This window comes from Phyllopteryx taeniolatus, chromosome 1, assembly GCF_024500385.1.
Source record: "Phyllopteryx taeniolatus isolate TA_2022b chromosome 1, UOR_Ptae_1.2, whole genome shotgun sequence".
In the NCBI taxonomy this organism is placed as follows: Eukaryota; Metazoa; Chordata; class Actinopteri; order Syngnathiformes; family Syngnathidae; genus Phyllopteryx; species Phyllopteryx taeniolatus.
This window is the reverse complement of record NC_084502.1, coordinates 39,670,984-39,691,677: the sequence shown is the minus strand read 5'-3', so window position 1 is coordinate 39,691,677 and position 20,694 is coordinate 39,670,984. Positions and strand designations below refer to the sequence as shown.

The window sequence follows — 20,694 nt, the reverse complement described above, 5'->3', positions numbered from 1 at the left end:
CTCCCTGAAGTCTGAACAAGCGTCCCATGCTGAAATACTGCCGGATGCTGTGTTCTCATTTTTTGCTTCCCTCTGCTCTTGCTTTGCCCTCTTTTCCATGAAAGAGGATCCAAGGAACATCTCTTGCCTGGAGATGAGCTTCAGGAGAGTGGCCAACACACCCTTTGGAATGTCATGAATAATGCATGGCAGTGTATCCAATATATGTAGATAGACTGTCAGGGCAGGATGGTGAGGTGGCAAATCTTTTAATAACATAAAGGCCCAAATTTCACATTGCTGGGGGGCGGGGGGGTGGGGGGGATGTGTGTGAGTCGATAGCTGACGGTGTATCATTTTGATGCATTTCATCATCACAAGCTGCACCAGGCAGGAAAATGCATCATAGTGCAATCTGCCCTGCTATTTACTTAGGGGATTTCTTTGATGACACCCGGTCATTTCCTAACATTAGAATGGTGGTAGATTAAATGGACTAAATTGAATAAATTAAATTCACTTTAGCCACATAGGCACAAATGGGAAAGTACATTTCCCAGTTTCAAAATACTGAAACTCTTCGGCCAATAATCACAATCCTAATGAATCGTCAAGATAATATTGTTATGGTAAATATGACATGTTGCAAGCTAGTGATTAGCAAAGTGCTGGAACACTCACATAGAGTGAGAGCAGACTCAGGCAAATGATTCAGGAAGTAAATGACAAATGCACTTGTTATGCTAATGATATTGTTGTTTCTCGGCTAGATTCACTCTGATGTAATGAATAAACTACACTACAATTTAATGCATACTGGTGTGACCACTTATGTAATCCCAACCGAAAAGCTTAGGTAAAATTTTTAAACCACAATACATAATGTAATACATTTAGAAGTCAATTTCATACCAGCCAGGAAACCTCTCATGTTGTGTTTGCACAAGTGCTGGGGGTAATGTTGCTGTTGAGAGTTTAGTTTTTCTATATATTTATTAGGAAAATTAATTGGTTTGACAAATGTATTCTCATACCATGTCTCTGTAGCTAAATACATTTTGTGTTAGTAGCTGAGCGGGCAATTCTTATTGGGAGGGAGAGACCCACTGAGCAAACCGAAGTTGAAATTACGTCTTGTCTAAGTCATGGTCTGCTGTAGAAAAGACGTCACTGGTGGGTGCAGAGTAAAAGCTTTTACAACATCATTTTTGGACATCTGCGATTGGATGGTGACACGTCCAGGGTACCCCACCTCTCGCCTAGAGTCAGCTTGGCTCTAGCACGCCCGTGAAAATTTTGTATGAAGATGTTTAATACAGAATTCAAAATACAGTAGAACCTCAATAAAACGGACCCCGATATAACAGCTATCGGATAAAACGGAATGTCGTTTTGAACAATGTGTCCAAAAATAGTTTCCATTTGTCACTTAAACTGCCGTTGACAAATTCTGTTAGTTCCTGAATTGGCAGCTTTTGTTTGCTGGCGCTGTGGTGCAATGCAGGCAGATAATGGGACTGACGTACTTCCAGGCCACAGATATAAAATATGATTAGACATGCCTCCCAAACCTTTGTGGTGACCATGTTCAATGTGGGGCACTGATGTGAACACAAAACACAAGTCTCTGGAGTGTGGAACATGCTATTTTTGGTATAGTAACATCCATAGACCATCCATTTTCCGTACCGCTTCTGGCGGGGTATACCCTGAACTGGTCGCCAGCCAATCACAGGGCACACAGAAACAAACAACCGTTCACACTCACATTCGCACCTATGGGCAATTTAGAGTCTTCAATCAACCTACCATGCATGTTTTTGGGATGTGGGAGCAAACTGGAGTACCCGGAGAAAACCCACACAGGCACGGAGAGAACATGCAAACTCTACACAGACGAGGCCAGATTTTAACCCGGGTCCTCAGAACTGTGAGGCAGATGTGCTAACTAGTCGTCCACCGTGCGGCCATACATTTTTGTAAATCTGTTCCGGATTTGGAACTAGGAAGCACACTTATTCCTCATGGCTCATGAAAGCGACTTGCTTATGACGAGTCTTGTACGTCAACAATGCCACCGTGATCAAGCACACTGGAATGGTAAGTTTGGAGAAAATGTGAAACTTTCAAACATTTTCAAGCTATTTTTAATATTTACAATAACTTTGTACTGTACAAGGTCTTTTAGGCCACGAAAAACCCAACAAAACAATTTTGTACTGTACTGTAACATGGGTGCATATAGTGCTTCAATGTAATGGACAACTACCTATATCGGACGACCCCTCCACCCCTATACTGTTCTATTGAGGTTCCACTGTATATTTGAATAACTGTCTTGCACTCGGCGGACGACTGGTTAGAGCGTCTGCTTCACAGTTCTGAGGACTGGGGTTCAATCCCTGGCCCCGCCTGTGTGGAGTATGCATGTTCTCCCCGTGCCTGCGTGGGTTTTCTCCGGCCACTCCGGTTTCCTCCCACAACCCCAAAAACATGCATGCTAGGTTAATTGATGACTCTAAATTGCCCATAGGTGTGAATGTGAGTGTGTGGATGGATGGATGGATGTCTTGCACTCTGGGAGCTTACAAATATCCAGCCATCCATCCATTGTCTGAGCTGCTTCTCCTCACTAGGGTCGCAAGCGTGCTGGAGCCTATCCCAGCTATCATCGGGCAGGAGGCGGGGTACAACCTGAACTGGTTGCCAGCCAATCGCAGGGCACATACAAACAAACAGCCATTCGCACTCACATTCACACCTACGGGCAATTTAGAGTTTTCAATTAACCTAGCATGCATGTTTTTGGGATGTGGGAGTGCTGCTTTCAGAATTTTAGATTCTGAAAGCAGCAGTAAACCCCTTTGAAAAAGTTTTTTTTTTTATTTGTTTTCCACATACATACATTATTTCTGTGTTTAACCGAACTGTATAGTAATTTGTTAAGTTCCAAATATTTTAGTTATCATAGTTAACTGTGGAACCAGGTGTGTAGTTCTTGAGCTTTAATTGTGTTGGTGGCTCCAGAAAAGCTCACCTGTGTAATTTTAACATGAGCATGTTGGCCTAAAAGATACTGTACAAGACAGCATTATGTGCTACAGCATTATCTCAATTAAGTAGCGCGTTCAGAATCATTTTTGCCTTGTGCATCTCATCAGTTTCTGGGGACAAAATATTATGTTTGAAAAAACAATTATGGTGGCGGCACGGTGGACGACATGCAAACTCCGGCACAGGCGGGGCCAGGGATTGAACCCCGCTCCTCAGAACTGTGAGGCAGACGCTCTAACCAGTCGTCCACCGTGCCGCCATGGCATATTCATGAATTTTGAAACTGTACCAACATACAGTTACCTTCAAATTTCCTCGATGCTATTTTCCTCTTTTTGGTAAGACCACCTGGTCTCTTTCCTCTTTGTGCATTACATGTGAAATAATCGCTCCCACATTCCTCTAAATTGGGTCGGAAATACATCCAATTAACTATAAAAAATTATTTCATCCAGAAATGTTTTGTTTAATTGCTAAGGAGACACCACTTATTCACCAAATATACTTGAAGTAATTTTAATCTTTACTCCATGAGAATGACCACCGGTCACAGTCAGGGTTGCTGTTGTTTTTGTTTTTGCCTTGCCCATTAGATGGTCTTATTTACAGTCCAGTTCAATGGCACCGTGCCCACCCTCCTCCTCCCACACGGCTTTGGCAAACTATCTGAAAAGTAGAACGTACAGTATGAATTTTAGTTACGAGTTAAACATTCATTTAAACAAATGAATTCAAAACATGCAAATTCACAGTGGCTGCAAATAAATAATTGCCCTTTTTAGTTTGTGAACTGTTCGATGCCATGTCAAGGAGGTACACATGACCAGTCTCTCGTGGGGGTGACAACCACTATATTCAGTTGAATATAGGTTGAAAAGGATTTACAAATCGTCGTATTTGTTTTTATTTACATTTTACGCAGCTCCACTGGAATTGGGGTTTGTACATACTGTAAACAAACATCTGTTGTGAATTCTGCTGTTCATCTCCTTGTTAGAGAACAGCATGTTGTGCAGCAAGTACTGAAACATTGAACAGTTGGACATGTGGATGTGCAAGTTTAGAGAAAGTCTAATATTACCTGTAAGGGTAATTGTGCATTTTAGGATAATCCTGAATTTTCACCCAAGTCCTACCTTTTTATAAGTAGGGCATTTTCACCGAGATCTTAAAATTTCATTTTCCTCCAAGCAGCATTTGATTTCAGCAGGACACTTAATTTTGCAAGGAAAAATGCTCAAAGTAAAGTGATTTTCTGTAAAACCATACATAATTAGGCTACTTCAATTTCTGAACACGAACTCACTCAAAAACATGATCATTAGGGAGCTCATTTAAGGCTGTCTACGGTTTTAAACTCAGACTCGAAACTTTAAGCTTGTATGCTGGTGATGGACTCAACACCATAAATAAGAGCTTAAAACCAGTTTTTAAGAAAATTGCCTCTCAGGAATTTACCAAGCAAAAGGAGCGCATGATGAGGTGGAGAAAACGAGAGAAGAGAGTAAGTATAGGATGATTAGTTTGGTGTAGATTTTCACAATAATTTAAAACTAGGCATACTGTATATCTGACAGCTGCAGAGAATGGAATGTTAGAAATTCATCCGCTTGTGTCATTGGAAGATGGATGTGATGGCAGCAGACCCATGAATGGCTCATTGGCTTGATCCACATTAGTGTGTGTTATTTTTTTTCTTTCTGATACGGGTAGTAGTGCAGAAGAGCTACCTGGAGCGGATATTGTTATGAATAACAAAATGGTGAAGCATGAAAAGCCACATCATCTTTATGACCAAATATTAAGACCCAGGATACAGTTTTGCTGATAGCAACCTGTTATGTTCATCTGTAATGATTACTTTCTATATACACATTTAATGAATTCAAATATTGATCAGAATTGGTGTTGTGTCACATAAAATGTAAAGGCAGAGAGTAAAAGTTGCAGTAAGGAATTGTTATTTTCATTCTTAGTCCCCCTTACACCAATTGAAATAAAATATATATGTATTTGTAAGTATACACATGAACAAAAAAAAAATTCCCTTCTGTTAAGGAAAGAAAAAGCTACAATTGTCACTGAAAAAAAACAGGACAGGAATTTGCCAAAATGCAAATCAACAAGTTACAAAGCACCTGGGACAATGTAATTTGAACAAATGAGGCTCACTGCAGCTTTTTGGGAAGTCACATCAGTTCTGTTTACACATGCAAAATTGAAGCATACAAAGAAAAGAACACCGTACCTATTGTGGAACATGGAGGAGCCTTGGTTGTTCGAGGGCTGCTTTGCTGCGTCCAGCATAGGTTGTCTTGAATCTGTGCAGGGTACAGTCAAATCTCAAGACTATCAAGGAATTCTGGAGCGAAATGTGCTGCTCGGTGTCAGAAAGGTTGGTTTCAACCACAGGTCATGGGTCCTCAAATAATATAGTGCTGCCAAAAAAGCAATTATTTGGTTGCAGTGATTGGTTCTAAAGGTTGTGTGTGTAAAGGGTGCCATCGTTATTGTTCATGCCATTTTCATTTCTTGATTTTAGATAAAAAGTACAAGTCAGATTTTTATTAGCTGATTTTCAGCAGGGGGCACTGATGGTGTAGTGATACATTTGCCTCACTTGATGCAAGCAGCATGGGTTCACTTCGTACTCAGTGAATGTGAGAGTGAATGGTTGTCTGTCTCTGTATGTGCCCTGGACATTAGTCCAGGGTTTAGTCTGCCATTTGTCCGAATTGTCAGCAGGACTAGGCTCCAACTCGGCCGTGACCCTGAACAGGATAAGCTGTAGAGCAGTTTCAGTAAATGTTTTATTCCCAATTACTTTTCAGTTTCTACAGGCAGTCTTTTGAGTGACAGTTGTGGGTTTTTCCATTCTTCAATGCAAGGGTACCAAGACTTTTGTCCACGTGTGTAATTTGTTAACATACTGATCAAGCTGAAATACTTTCTCTTGGACTGTGTTCTGTTTGTATTTTGATCCTGTCACATAAACAAACCGTTGCTCTTGTAAATCCCATGTTCAACCAAAAACCTAGTTGATCACAGCAGAGCATACTGTATATCGCTTACATGTCCACATGCTTACCGTGGTCGTTGCCTCTGGGCTCTGACATGTCAGTTCAGTCATTAGGAGATTTTTTTTGTGGCCGCTGTTTTGAGCTTGTGTAGGTTTAATCATAAAAACTGGATTTTCGGTTAATTGAAGACTCATATGTGTCCATTGGTGTGAAGGTAAGTGTTTGTCGACATGTGCATCGTGATTGACTGGCAACCATTCTGGGGTGTATCCAGCCTCTTACCCAAATTAACTGTGATAGGCTTCAGCCCATGATCCTAATGAGGACAAGTAGAATAAAAAATAAATGGAAATGTTGTTTTGTTTGCAGTGTTAGCACTTTGTAACTATTTTTTAAAGCGCTCTACAAATCAAGTCATTATTATATACTGTATTTTATAAGTATTAAGATACTTGCTGTCACTTGATACTCAAGACTGTTCAGTCAGATTTGACAGATATGGACGTTACGTTTCATTCATAATTCAGAAACATCACATATTCTATGACTTCATTGCTGGGGTCAAATGCGGGGCAGTCGGACCGTGATTCAGGTGCAAGATGGTGATTGGCTGCAGCGGCTAATGATGCTGTTACTGACTTGAGGTCAACCGTGGTGACAAGGTGAGTAGGTGGGTCATTGTGCTCACAAATGAGATGTGACATCACCATGAGGTGCAAATCTGCTATGTTTCTCTGCTGTCACAGCTAGGTTGGGTGACGTGCCGCAGCATTAAGTGCATCGCGAGGAGAGCGAGTGTGGGTGGAAAACTGATGTGGGTCATTTAAAAGTGACAATGAAAAAAAAAGTTGTTACAGACTGTGAAAGCCTACACCAGATTTTTGCAGTCATTTGATAATTTTGATGAAAGGCTTTCAGTGGGAGGACGATAACAACGCAACGGCAATTAATTTGACCCCAGCATTCAATTTTGTCTTTGCTCAAAGGCTGTTTGGTAGATTGAGTTATATCATTTCTCTGAGAAAGATTTTGTTTTCATTTCTGTCCCACTTTCTTTAAGCTTACAATAGAGTTGAGTGAAACGTTTTTACTTTTTCTATCAGTAAATGAGTTTTTGCACAAGCATACAAAACATGAATTAAGTTAATTACAACAAGGTAATAAACTCATCAGTTCATCTATCCATCTTCATTAGGGTGAGCTTGAACCTACTCCAGCTGACTTTGGGGGTGAGGCGGGGCAGACCCTCGATTGGTTGCCAGCCAATCGCAAAGCCAATATAGACAAACAACGACGGACGCTCACATTTACACCTGTGAAAAAATTTGAGTCTTCAATGAACCTAACATGGATGTTTATGCAATGCGGGAGGAAGCCAGAGTATGCGGTGAACACCCACACAAGCACGGGGAGAATATGAAAATGCCACACATATAATAGGCCGGAGCCGAGAGTCGTTATGCTCATCATTTCATATTTGTGCTCATGAATTTATTGTATTACAATTAAGCATTTTACAAAGATGTCACAGTCAGATTGTGTTTGAATCTTAATATGTAAAACCAAAGAAGAACATATTTCGCCTCACTTGGCACAGACAGTGACCTTTTACTGCAGTGCTGTTCACCAAAACTAAAGTTATGTCTTAAATGGTCACGACTCAGATTAATGAAATACTCTGCTGACATCAGATTTATGAGCGTTTTCTTTTCAATCACCAGCCTGAAACTAAAAGTGTTTCTAATGCAATCCTCTTTGTTTTTCACCACATTATGTAACACATCATAACATCCGAGGGTTTCTGATTGTATTTGATGAAATTTTATGTGGGAAGTAAAGCAAATGTGATTGACTAAAAGGATTATAATTCCAAACTAAAATCGTCTCTGGCAGCCCACAAACTGCTAAATCAGCCGATGTGGGGGAAAAAAACAACATCCAGTAGTGGGGTAAACTCCATTGAACAGTATTTTAAACAATTAACCTTTAGTGATATAATGATGATACAGTAAATGTATGTGATGATATAATAAATGTATGTGATAAAACGTCTTCCAAAAGAAAGCCAGGTGAACCATAGCACATTTTTATAACATAAGTCATAGTGGCCTCCATCCCAGCCGCAGAGGTTACAAAGCTCTGCTGGCGGCCTTAATGATGAAAATAAATACTAAACTCAGCATTCAGATGGTTTGTCTCATTAATCTAAAAGAATATGAGGAATGGGAATAAAGTAGCTCAAAAAAATGCTATACATCAAAGCAGCAAAAAGTGTAGTATCAACCAAGGCTGGACATATCTTTTAGGTGAAGTGACATCACTAATGACGAAGTCTCATTTTCACCAAATACTTTATACAGTATCGTACCCCTCCTGGAAGCCGTCACCTTATCGTGGTGGAGGGGTTTGTGTGTCCCAATGATCCTAGGAGCTAAGTTGTCTGGGGCTTCAAGCCCCTGGTAGGGTCACCGATGGCAAACAGGTCCTAGGTGAGGGACCAGACAAAGCACAGCTAAAAGACTCCTCCATCCATCCATCCATCCATTTTCTGAGCCGCTTCTCCTCACTAGGGTCGCGGGCGTGCTGGAGCCTATCCCAGCTGTCATCGGGCAGGAGGCAGGGTACACCCTGAACTGGTTGGCAGCCAATCGCAGGGCACATAGAAACAAACAACCATTCGCACTCACAGTCATGCCTACGGGCAATTTAGAGTCTCCAATTAATGCATGTTTTTGGGATCTGGGAGGAAACCGGAGTGCCCGGAGAAAACCCACGCAGGCACGGGGAGAACATGCAAACTCCACACAGGCGGGGCCAGGGATTGAACCCGGGTCCTCAGAAGTGTGAGGCTGACGCTCTAACCAGTCGGCCACCGTGCCGCCCTAAAAGACTCCTATGATGCTAAATATAAGTGGATCGAGGTTTCCCTTGCCTGGACGTAGGTCACCGGGGCCCCCCTCTGGAGCCAGGTCTGGAGGTTGGGCTCGAAGGCGAGCGCCTGTTGGCCGGGCATGCACCCATGGGGCCCGGCCGGGCAAAGCCCGAAAGGGTAACGTGGGTACTCCTTCCCATGGGCTTACCACCTATGGGAGGAGCCATAGGGTCTGGTGCAGTGTGAGCTGGGCGGTGGCCGAAGGCAGGGACCTTGGCGATCTGATCCCCGGCTACAGAAGCTAGCTCTAGCAATGTGGAATGTCACCTCTCTGGCAGGGAAGGAGCCCAAGTTGGTCGAGGAGTTCCGACGAGATATAGTCGGACTCGCCTCCACACACAGCTTGGGCTCTGGTACCAGTCCTCTCGGGGTTGAACTCTCTCCCACTCTAGAGTTGCCCATGGTGAGAGGGGTGTGGGTACACTTATTGCCCCCCGACTCGGCGCCTGTACATTGGGGTTCACCCCGGTGGACGAGAGGGTAGCCTCCCTCCGCCTTCGGGTGGGTGGACGGTTCCTGACTGTTGTTTGTGCCTATGCATCAAACAGCACTTCAGAGAACCCACCCTTTTTGGAGTCCTTGGACGGGGTGCTGGAGAGCGTTCCCGCTGGGGACTCCATCGTTCTGCTGGGGGACTTCAATGCTCACATGGGCAATGACAGTGAGACTTGGAAGGGCGTGATTGGGAGGAACGGCCCCCCCGATCTGAACCCGAGCGGGGTCCTGTTATTGGACTTCTCTGCTCATCACGGATTGTCCATAACAAACGCCATGTTCAAGCATAAGGGTGTCCACACGTGCACTTGGCACCAGGACACCCGAGGTCGCTGTTCGATGATCGAATTTGTGGTCGTGTCATCGGACTTGCGGCCGCATGTCTTGGACACTCGGGTAAAGAGAGGGGTGGAGCTGTCAACTGATCACCACCTGGTGGTGAGTTGGCTCAGATGGTGGGGGAAGATGCCGGTCCGACGTGGCAGGCCCAAACGTATTGTGAGGGTCTGCTGGGAACGTCTGGCAGAATCCCCTGTCAGCAGGAGTTTCAACTTCCACCTCCGACAGACCTTTGCTCATGTTCCGGGGGAGGCGGGCACATCGAGTCCGAGTGGACCATGTTCCACAACTACATTGCTGAGGCGGCCGACCGGAGCTGTGGCCGTAAGATGGTGGCCTGTCGTGGCGGAAATCCCCGAACCCAATGGTGAGGGTTGCCGTCGAGCTGAAGAAGGAGTCCTATCGGGCCTTTTTGGCCTGTGGGACTCCTGAGGCAGCTGAGGGGTACCACCTGGCCAAGCAGAATGCAGCTTTGGTGGTCGCTGAAGCAAAAACCCGGGCATGGGAGGAGTTCGCTGAGGCCATGGAGAAAGACTTCCGGACGGCTTCAAGGAAATTCTGGTCCATCATCCGGCGTCTCAGGGCGAGGTTCACCTCTTTGTGAACAAGTGCGTGAGAAAATAGTCGAACAGTTTAAGGACAATGTTCCTCAACGTACAACTGCAAGGAATTTAGGGATTTCATCATCTACGGTCCATAATATCATCAAAAGGTTCAGAGAATCTGGAGAAATCACTGCATGTAAGCGGCAAGGCCGAAAACCAACATTGAATGGTACATACAGGTTTTGTAGAAACATATGCTGCCATCCAAGCAGGGACGCCACTGCTTATTTCAGCAAGACAATGCCAAACCACATTCTACACGTGTTACAACAGCGTGGCTTTGTAGTAAAAGTCTGCGGGTACTAGACTGGCCTGCCTGCATTCCAGACCTGTCTCCCATTGAAAATGTGTGCCGCATTATGAAGCGTAAAATACGACAACGGAGAACCCAGACTGTTGAACAGCTGAAGCTGAACATCAAGCAAGAATGGGAAATAATTCCACCTACAAAGCTTCAACAATTAGTGTCCTCAGTTCCCAAACGTTTATTGAATGTTATTAAAATAAAAGGTGATGTAACACAGTGGTAAACATGACCTTGTCCAAGCTTTTTTGGAACATGTTGCAGCCATAAAATTCTAAGTTTAAGATTAAATGCTAAAAACAATAAAGTTTATCAGTTTGAACATTAGGTATCTTGTCTTTGTAGTGTATTCAATTAAATATGGGTCGAACAGGATTTGCAAATCATTGTACAGTGTTTCCTCGCCACTTCGCGTTTTATGTTTTGTGGCTTCAGTGCTTCGTGGGTTTTTCCAAAATATTCATTAAAAAAAATAAAATACAGCCATATCGGCAGCCATATTGCGGAAAGATGCGTTGTTTCATGTTGATGTGCGCGAGAGAAGGTTTCCCTGCATGCCAAACAAAGAGATGATTTGACTCAGAGGCTTTGTACATGCCTGTACTGTACAGGCACTCATACAAGGCACGTGATTGGTTCCCGGCGTGACATTGACAAATGAGAGAACGAGTGGATTTATCCCGTGAGCTGATTGGCTGCGCATCATCGCAGCCTCACCCAGCATCTTCCCTTGTTGTGTCTCGCCAGTCTCGTCCACGCTGTTGTGTTCGCAATAACTTTTTTTGTTTAAGCAATATTTTTTTTAATTAGCTAAGCAAGCCCTACAATGCCGCCTAAGCGCTGTGCCCCTGCGAAAGCTTCCTCCGGGGCACCCAAGAGGAAGAAGAAGATGATGATCTGGTTTGGTGCTGCTACAAAAAAGGCCAAACTCCGACTGCAATGGAGAATCAAAACTGCTGAAAGGATTGTCGGTACCCCCCTACCCACCCTTGAGGACTTGCACGCTGCCAGAACTAAGACAAGAGCGTGCAAAATCCTTTTGGACCATCCACATCCTGGTCACCAGCTCTTCCAGCTCCTTCCCTCAGGTAGGCTCTACCGATCAATGCAAACTAGAACTAGCAGACATTCCAACAGCTTCTTCCCTCTTGCAATCAACTTCTTAAACACCTAACCTACAATTCCATTGCAACATGCTGGCAATTTTTTGTCTTGAGTTTGTTGTCACATTTCTGTCGAGCCAATTATATATTACCCGTGCACTCACTGTAGTAGTCTCACCACGCTGCACTATTTGCATATCTGTTGTTGACCAATACTGGCCACTAATGCCAGAGTAGCATCTCCTCAATTTGCACACTGACTGAGGAGTATCTGCAACATTTGCACAATGGTCATTGCACTGGACTATTGCAATATTAGTCATTCGAACTGATCTAAGTGCTAGAGGACTCTGCATCTTTTTTGTAAAAAATAAATAAATAAAAAATGTACCGGCATTACCAGATAACTATTAACCCTTTATTGCTCAGTGACTGTTTTTCTCAATGTCTTTATATCCCAAAAGTGTTCTCTGTCAATTGACTGTCTGTTGTCATACTAGAGCGGCTCCAGTTACCAGATACAAATTCCTTGTGTGTTTTTTGGACATACTTGGCAAATAAAGATGATTCTGATTCTGATGACCATCAGCGAAAAAGTGAAACTTTTAGATTTGTTCAAAGAGGGCAGAAGTTATGCATCTCTGGCACGCCATTATGGCGTGAATGAATCCACAGTGCGGTACATCAAGAAAGAGGAAGCAAACATCCGCAAAACTGCTTCAATAAGGAAGCGAAACGTGTGGTAACTCCGCGTAACAAGAGACGGGGTTATGTCCTTGAAGCAAAAGAAAAAACAAAGACAACAACTACCAAGTGTACCTAAAGCCTCTACGAGTCAAGTGAGAGCCTCTCCTCCGCCACCAGTGCAAGCCTCTTCGCCTCTCTCAAAAGGCAATGTTGATGAATGTTAATTACTGTATAAGGTTTTATAATTAAAGATTTAAGTAAATATGTGTACTGTTGTACTCTTGTTTCAAATATGTAAAGTATAAATACTGTTTACATATTATAAACATTCTGGTACCCACATCCGCAAAACTTTCTGGGGGGGGGCAAATCCTACTTCCCGGTTTTTCACCTTTCGCCGGGGTTCTGCTCCCCATTAACCGCGAAAAACGAGGGAACACTGTATTCTGTTTTTATTTATGTTTAACACAACGTCCCAACTTCATTGGAATTGGGGTTGTATTAAGATGACCTGTTTTAATTTGTTGGATGTAGTGATAGGTTGGAGAGTGTCTTGATGAGTTGCATTTGTTGATTATATAATGATGTGGGGTCAGCAGGCACGGTGGACGACTGGTTAGGACATCTGCCTCACAGTTCTGAGCACCCGAGTTCAAATCTGGCCTCGCTTGTGTGGTGTTTGCATGTTCTCCCCGTGCCTGTGTGGATTTTCTCCGGGTACTCCAGTTTCCTCCCACATCCCCTCCAAAAAAATCATGCATGGTGGGTTAATTGAACACTCTAAATTGCCCATAGGTATGAATGTGAGTGTGAATGGTTGTTTATATGAGCCTGGAATTGGCTTGTTGTACCCCACCTTTCGCCCGCGGTCAGCTGGGATAGGCTCCAGCACGCCTGTGATCCTAGTGAGGATAAGCGGTACAGAAAGTGGATGGCTGGATGGAGCCAGCAAAGAAAATCCTCAAAGTTTCACCGGGGATTATTTTTGTGGGTTGAGTAATTTTTAGGGGACAGTAACTTTACACTGTTATACTGCACAAGCTGTACACTGGTTATTTTAAAATGCAATTCCTTCAGTGTTGTTCCACGAAAATGTATAATAAAATGTTCACATAAATCTCACTTTTGCGAGATACAGTACTCGCATCCACATTTAGCAAATAGGTGAAGACTGATATATTCTCAAATATATGAGCACAGATATTTACAAATGTTTATGTTTGCATGGTTTCTGTTCCTCTTCTGTTACAATATGTTCGGCTTATTGAAAAGTCCACGTTTTCAGGTAGGTGTACTAATGTGAGAATGATTGTTTGTTCGTGTTAGACCTGTGATTAACTAGTCATTAGTGTTTTACTGTATACTTTGAACACAGTTCGTTGGTTTATTCTTCAGTAAATTAACAGGATTGCGCATGAACTACAAAATGAATTTTTGTTGAATTAGAGGGTCAGTGAATGATTTCTAACAGTGTATACCACCACTCCACTACGCAAGTATGTAAAGTATGTATGGTAATGTATGGAATTTGATTTGATACATTTCCAGCTCTGGAAAATATGGAAAATGGAAACTCTTGTATGGAAAAATATTCATGTTTCCAAGAATGTTAAAACAACAAAAAAAACAAAAAAAACAGCTACAAATAATATAGATCAGTGTTGTTTTTTTTGTTTTGTTGTTGTTTTTTAAGGCGCTTAGAAGCGCATCTACAATGTTTGTGTGAGAGCATACGGCATTATACCATGGTCTTGGCGAAAACTTGATTTTGATTGGCTCAGAAAATTCCATGAGTGTACATTATCAACTGGTAAGGCAGGAGGGTCCCTCCCACATCCCAAAAACATGCATGGTAGGTTGATTGAAGACTTTAAATTCCCCGTGTGTGTGAATGTGAGTGCGAATGTTTGTTTGTTTTGATGTGCCCTGCGATTGGCTGGCAACCAGGTCAGGGTGTACACCGCCTTTCGCTCGAAGATAGCTGGGATAGGCTCCAGCACGCCCGCGACCCAAGTGCGGATAAGCGGTACGGAAAATGAATGAATGAATGTCATTGTTCCAAATTAACGCACAGCATCCTTAGCCGTTAAATTATACAAGCCAAAGTAGCAACCTGACACATGTTTACTTATTTCCCGATAAGTAAACATGAAATAGACAGAAATCAGCTAATTGATGACAGTTTTGAGTGATTTAATCATTTACTTTATTTGATGAGTAAAACACCTTTTGGGTGACTGGGATGCTGCTGAGGAATTGAGGCAAAAATGAAGCAACAGAAGCGGGACAAAGAATTTACTCTGTAAGATTTACTGTGCAGCAACTCGCAGACAAGAAGGATGAAAACAATGTAAAGAATGCAAGAAAATAGGCAATTAAAACACTGAGACACTTCCTGGCACAAAACTGACAAATACGAACTGAACGCTTCACCATTAATGGTTTGAATGATATCCTGCAACACTCTTAAGCCGCAGTCCAGTCAACGAAGACTGACACTGTGGCATATAAACCGGTCTACTGAATATACTGTATGTGTAATAATAAAAACTGATGTTATCGTCATACCCATGGTTATTATTTAATATTGTCAAACTAGCAAATCTATTTGTTGGAGTACTGAATGGCGTTTACTTTCCCTTCGAAGGTTATGGGATTAGAATGACTCTTCATCGTCGAGCCCTCAAGCATTGCAAGGGAAAATAAAAAAATTTCGTCAAACTTTCTATTTTCACTAAAAAACTTATGAAATTAGGAATTGGTAGTTTCATTATTTATTTTCATTGGCCATTGACCATGGTAACCAAGCGGGTTATTGCCCTTCAAGGTGCACAATCATCAGGGATTAAAGTCACAAATTATTAGAATGTTTTTTTTTTTTTTTTTTTTTTTTACTAAGAAATCTGAAAATAAGGGTCTTTAAAATTTATGGAATTGAAAGTATAGCAACCGTACTTCCAGGACTGGAGTGGAAAAGTACCGTAGGACCGTTGAGATATTTTAAAATTGTTCACCCCTGTCAGAGTTACGTACTCGTAGTGTCATTCTTGGAACTGCCTTTGTATTTAGCAGGGATGTTTTACTGCACAGCAATATACTGAGAGGTCATTCTGATATTTTGCTACCTTATTCAGCTAAATAAGAAATGCAAAATATTAGAAAATAACTAGGATGCAGTGAAGTTCTATTCAGCTGTAAAATCAAACCACAGCAATAATGAATACTCATTATTAATCTTTACATAGGCTTAATTTTTCATGGAGCTCTTTTTGTATTGTGATTGAATTGTGCACCTTTTGTTGTGGCTGGGGATTGTATTTCTACCGTTTTGCTTTGTTGACAATCTTTGTGCACCATCCTTTGTTGCTGAACAATAAACAGTTTATTAACCAAGTAAATCACCGCCACTGTAGTTTCCTCTGAATTACAATCTGAGTTTATTCACAGCATATGGTATATATCAGTTGTTACTAGTTTCCTCCTCTCTTGTGTAGCATAACATACACAACATTACAAGCCTCCTTTAGAATATTAAATAAAGTCAATCGCTCATGAAAGCTGACAAGTTATAATTCTTGTGCTTTTCAGTTCTGCATCCTGAAGGACATTTCGGTTTATCTACAGAACATCTCATAATTAAAATAATCAGATAAGACTGGTTTGTATAGTGCAGTGTACAGACAAGAAGTCACATTTGGGGGAAAATATCCATCCATCCATCCATTTTCAGAGCCGCTTATCCTCACAAGGGTCGCGGGAGTGCTGGAGCCTATCCCAGCTATCATTGGGCAGGAGGCGGGGTCCACCTTGAACTGGTTGCCAGCCAATCGCACACCTAGGGGCAATTTAGAGACTTCAATTAACCTACCATGCATGTTTTTGGGATGTGGGAGGAAACCGGTGTGCCCGGAGAAAACCCACGCATGTCCGGTTTTGTCTTCCCCCTGTTTCACACACACCTGCTCCTGAGAGCATCTTCACCACCTGTGCCTCGTTCACCCTTATTACCCCTTGTATTTAACCTCGTGTCTCATTCTCTCTCGTCGCGTTCCAGCATACCTTGTTTCCACATCACAGACTCACAGTAAGACTAGACCCTGTTCCGATTATCGACCTCGCCTTTTTGCCTCATGTTTTTGGATACTGTAGCCTTTTTTGGATTGCCTGCCTGTGTACCGACCTATGCCCGTATATTAAACCTCTCTTTTTTGAAACTGTCCATTTATTTTGGAGTCGTGCATTTTTGGGTCCTATCCTCTGTTCCGTTCATGACAGAACGAACTGGCCAAACTTCTACAGAAAATTCATCAGAAATTTCAGTTCTATAGCCTCTCCTTTGCATGATCTTACCTCGCCACACAGACCTTTTGTTTGGAACCCGCTTTGTCAGGCAGCTTTTCAGAAACTTAAATCGAGCTTTACCTCCGCTCCCATCCTTACTTTGCCAGATCTCAAACAGCAGTTTGTGGTAGAAGTCGATGCGTCTGATGCCGGAATAGGAGCAGTGCTCTACCAGAAATCTCTCAAGGATGATAAATTACATCCTTGTGCTTTTCTCTCCAAAAAACTGACCGCAGCTGAGAGAAATTGTGACATTGGTGACCGTGAATTGCTGGCAGTCAAGGTGGCTTTGATGGAGAGGAGGCACTGGCTAGAGGGGGCACAGACTCCGTTTTTAGAATGGACGGATCACAAGAACCTTGAGTATATTAAATCCGCTAAAAGATTAAATGCGAGGCAGGTGAGATGGGCTCTGTTCTTCACTAGATTTAATTTCATGTTATCCTACCGACCTGGTTCTAAAAATGGTAAGCCAGATGCTTTGTCACGTATTTTCTGCGAAGAGAATTCTTTGTCCGACCCTAAGACTATTTTGCCCAAGTCAAGTTTCATTTCCGCTTTTGTTTGGGACGTTGAAACTGCAGTTAAAGAGGCTCTGAAAAACACTCTTAGCCCTGAAGATTGCCCTGAAACAGGCTTTATGTGGTTCCGACCTTAAGGGGAAGAGTCATCCACTGGACTCACACGAACCGTACTGTATGTCACCCAGGCATTGACAAAACACAATCAGTGGTCGAACAGCGCTTTTGGTGGCCTAATGTTAGGAGGGATGTTATCGATTACGTCAATGCTTGCCAGGTATGTGCTGCTAACAAGCCCTCTCGTCAACGTCCTTCTGGGGAGTTGCGACCCCTGCCAATACCACAACGTCCTTGGTCAGACATTTCCGTAGACTTTGTGCCAGGATTACCGGCCTCTAAAGGTAATACCACCATTCTCACAGTTGTTGACAGGTTCTCTAAGATGGCACACTTCATTGCACTTGCGAAACTCCCCTCTGCTAAAGACACTGCCGAGTTGATGATTAATCAGGTATTCAAGTTCTATGGTTTCCCCAAGAATGTGGTGTCTGATAGGGGTACCCAATTCATTTCGCAATTTTGGAAGGAGTTTTGCAATCTCATAGGTGCTACTGTCAGTCTGTCATCTGGGTTTCACCCGGAAACCAACGGCCAAACCGAGAGGCTGAACCAGGACCTGGAGACTGGGCTGCGATGCCTCGCTTCTCAGGACCCGCGATCCTGGTCTCAGAAACTGGTTTGGGTCGAATTCTCTCACAATTCCCTCCCCTCTGCATCCACTGGTCTATCGTCTTTTCACGTTGTGCATGGTTACCAACCATCTCTGTTTCCTGCCATAGCCCCAGAGTCCACAGTTCCAGCGGCATTGACCTTTGTGAGACGCTGCAGGAGAACCTGGGAGCGAGCCCGCCAGATGCTGCTGCGCCAGGGACGGTCCTACAAAGCCGCTGGTGACCGTCGGAGGACACCGGGCCCAAACTACAAAGTGGGTCAGCGAGTTTGGCTCTCGACCAAACATATTCCACTCCGGGTGGAGTCCAAGAAGCTCGCTCCCAGGTTCGTTGGGCCTGGACAGACAGTGAATATCTAAAAGTCCTGTTAAAGTTCTACTGGATGCAATGAGGAGGCGGCGTTGCTGTCCAAAGTCAAGATAGACACTTCTCCCTCAAAAAATGAGTAGCATGAGAAACTGACGAATTAGGAATTGTTGTCACCAAAATTTAAACATACAGTAAGCTATCAATAATCACTAAAATGGTCTGGGAATGTAAAAGAATGATGGTGCCTACTTCCATCACTTGAGAGAAAGTACGGCTTGACCGTGGGTCAGTTGGTAAAGCCAGTACTCCACTGACCAAAGTGTCAGCGGCTGAAGTCCCAGCTCCAGCCAACTGCTGTTGAAGTGTCTTCGGGCAAGATACTGAACCCTAAATTGCTACCCGGTTGGCATTGTAAATGTCAAACTCTTCTCAATTGACAAACCTGGTTAAACAAAGAAAATTATTATTACAGTATCCTGTTATATTACAGTGTTAATCGAGCATTGACTGTTAATTTACCTATGAGCGATTTTTATTTAACAATGTTTTCTAATTATTAAAAACTACTGTAAAATACTGTATTAATTGTATTACACTGTTAATTTACAGCTATTAGTTACCTAATTCTGTTTTATGTTGTTAAATTAAAGTAATTTACTGTTATCGATAAATGACTAATTTAACTGTTAATTTACATGCAAGAGGTGGCTATTTATCAGGATTTCACAATTATTATAAAATACAGTAACATACATTAGTGTTGCAAATTAACAGCAATTCGTTCGAGTGTAGTTACCTTAAGCATCATGGATTGTTATCGGTGGGTTTCTTGCTCCGTTACAGAGGAGTGACTGACAGAGGATAGAAAAAGGTAGTGAGGTACCCAACAAATTGACCTTCAACATTACAGTATGTGGCTACATTGGGCCATCCTGTGTCAGATGGTTTTTAAAATCTATAGGTATTGTCTGACATATAACAACAACAACAATAACACCTGAAAGTTTGCTGAAGATTGGATGAAAATGTACTGTACGGCTTGCACTGTATTGATTTAACCATTGACCTTCGCTACCTTGGGTATTGTGTGTCAGATTGCGTGTCTTGCAGAATCCATACAGCTCCTCCTTAGGACAGATCCCTATATGTGTACGAAAAAGTTAGTTGGGTTGAGAATTATGAACTCGGATGATGCTAGCGGATGTAAGTTCAAGACATGCATCTTCACTTAAAGGGTGTAGCGTGCTGTACTCGTCACTCACCTGGATTTTACGTGTAAATATTGGCTTCTGTTCACCGCTGGCAACTCAGACTCGTTTGGCTTTACAAGATATTCTGTAGACAGGAGGATGTAGAATATATGAATATGACAGGATTGTTGAATATAGACATTTACATGCATACTTTATGTAAACATGCATAAATACATACAGTATGTAAATGTTGTCAATTGTTTTTTTTTTCATGTTACTAAACATTTGCATGATTTATAGACCAAAATGCTTTTGACAACCTGAAATAAAACACAAGCAATCATGATGGTACTCGGGGAGAAGCCAGACTAAACACAAGAACGGCAAATGAGCTTATTGGCTGACAAAGTGATCCCAATAACATAGAAAAAAAAGAGATAAATAATAATAAATAAAAAAAACTAACTACAGAATGAAAACTTTGGATAGCACAAAAATATTCCAAAAAAGAACAAAAACATCACTCCAAATATTAATATGACATACAGTGTATATATATATATATATATATGAATGAAGGTTAGGTTGTGATGTTTGTTTTTGATGTGAATCATGCTCTAAAGTTTCGGTGTGGGTGAAGTAATTTAATTAAAAGAAAGTAATTTAATTACAGTAAGTTAGCACCCATTACTTCTGTCATGTTGTAATGTTGGTTTGACCTGACTGATTCAAATACTTGATCTGACTAGAGCAGTGATTTCCAACCTTTATGGAACCAAGGAACATATTTTACAATAGAAAAATCTCACGGCACACCAACAAACAAAAATGTCACAAAAAGGGGATACATTAATTATCGTAATTTCTTTTGTATAATGCGCATTTTCCCCCCCAAAAAATTGTCAAAAGTCAATAGTGCGCATTATACATAGGTATCGGGCCAAATGGAAAAACATTCACATTTTATAAATGTATGTCGCCATCTAGTGGTTATGAAAAAGCTGTACACTTTCATTCCAAAATGCCACCACCACCTAGTGGTTATAAAAAAGGTGTAGCCTACACTTTCATCACAATATGA

At 42.2% G+C, this 20,694-nt stretch overlaps 1 long non-coding RNA gene across 1 annotated transcript; it reads right to left on the bottom strand.

Moving 5' to 3' along the window:
* Nucleotides 1–5,278: 5,278 nt before the first annotated feature.
* Nucleotides 5,279–19,560, bottom strand: LOC133484365 (uncharacterized). The gene is made up of 3 exons (XR_009790384.1): nucleotides 19,496–19,560; nucleotides 19,217–19,271; nucleotides 5,279–5,354 (listed from the first exon to the last, which is right to left on the bottom strand). It is a non-coding gene; the product is annotated as an uncharacterized LOC133484365 (long non-coding RNA).
* Between the last annotated feature and the right edge of the window lie 1,134 nt (nucleotides 19,561–20,694).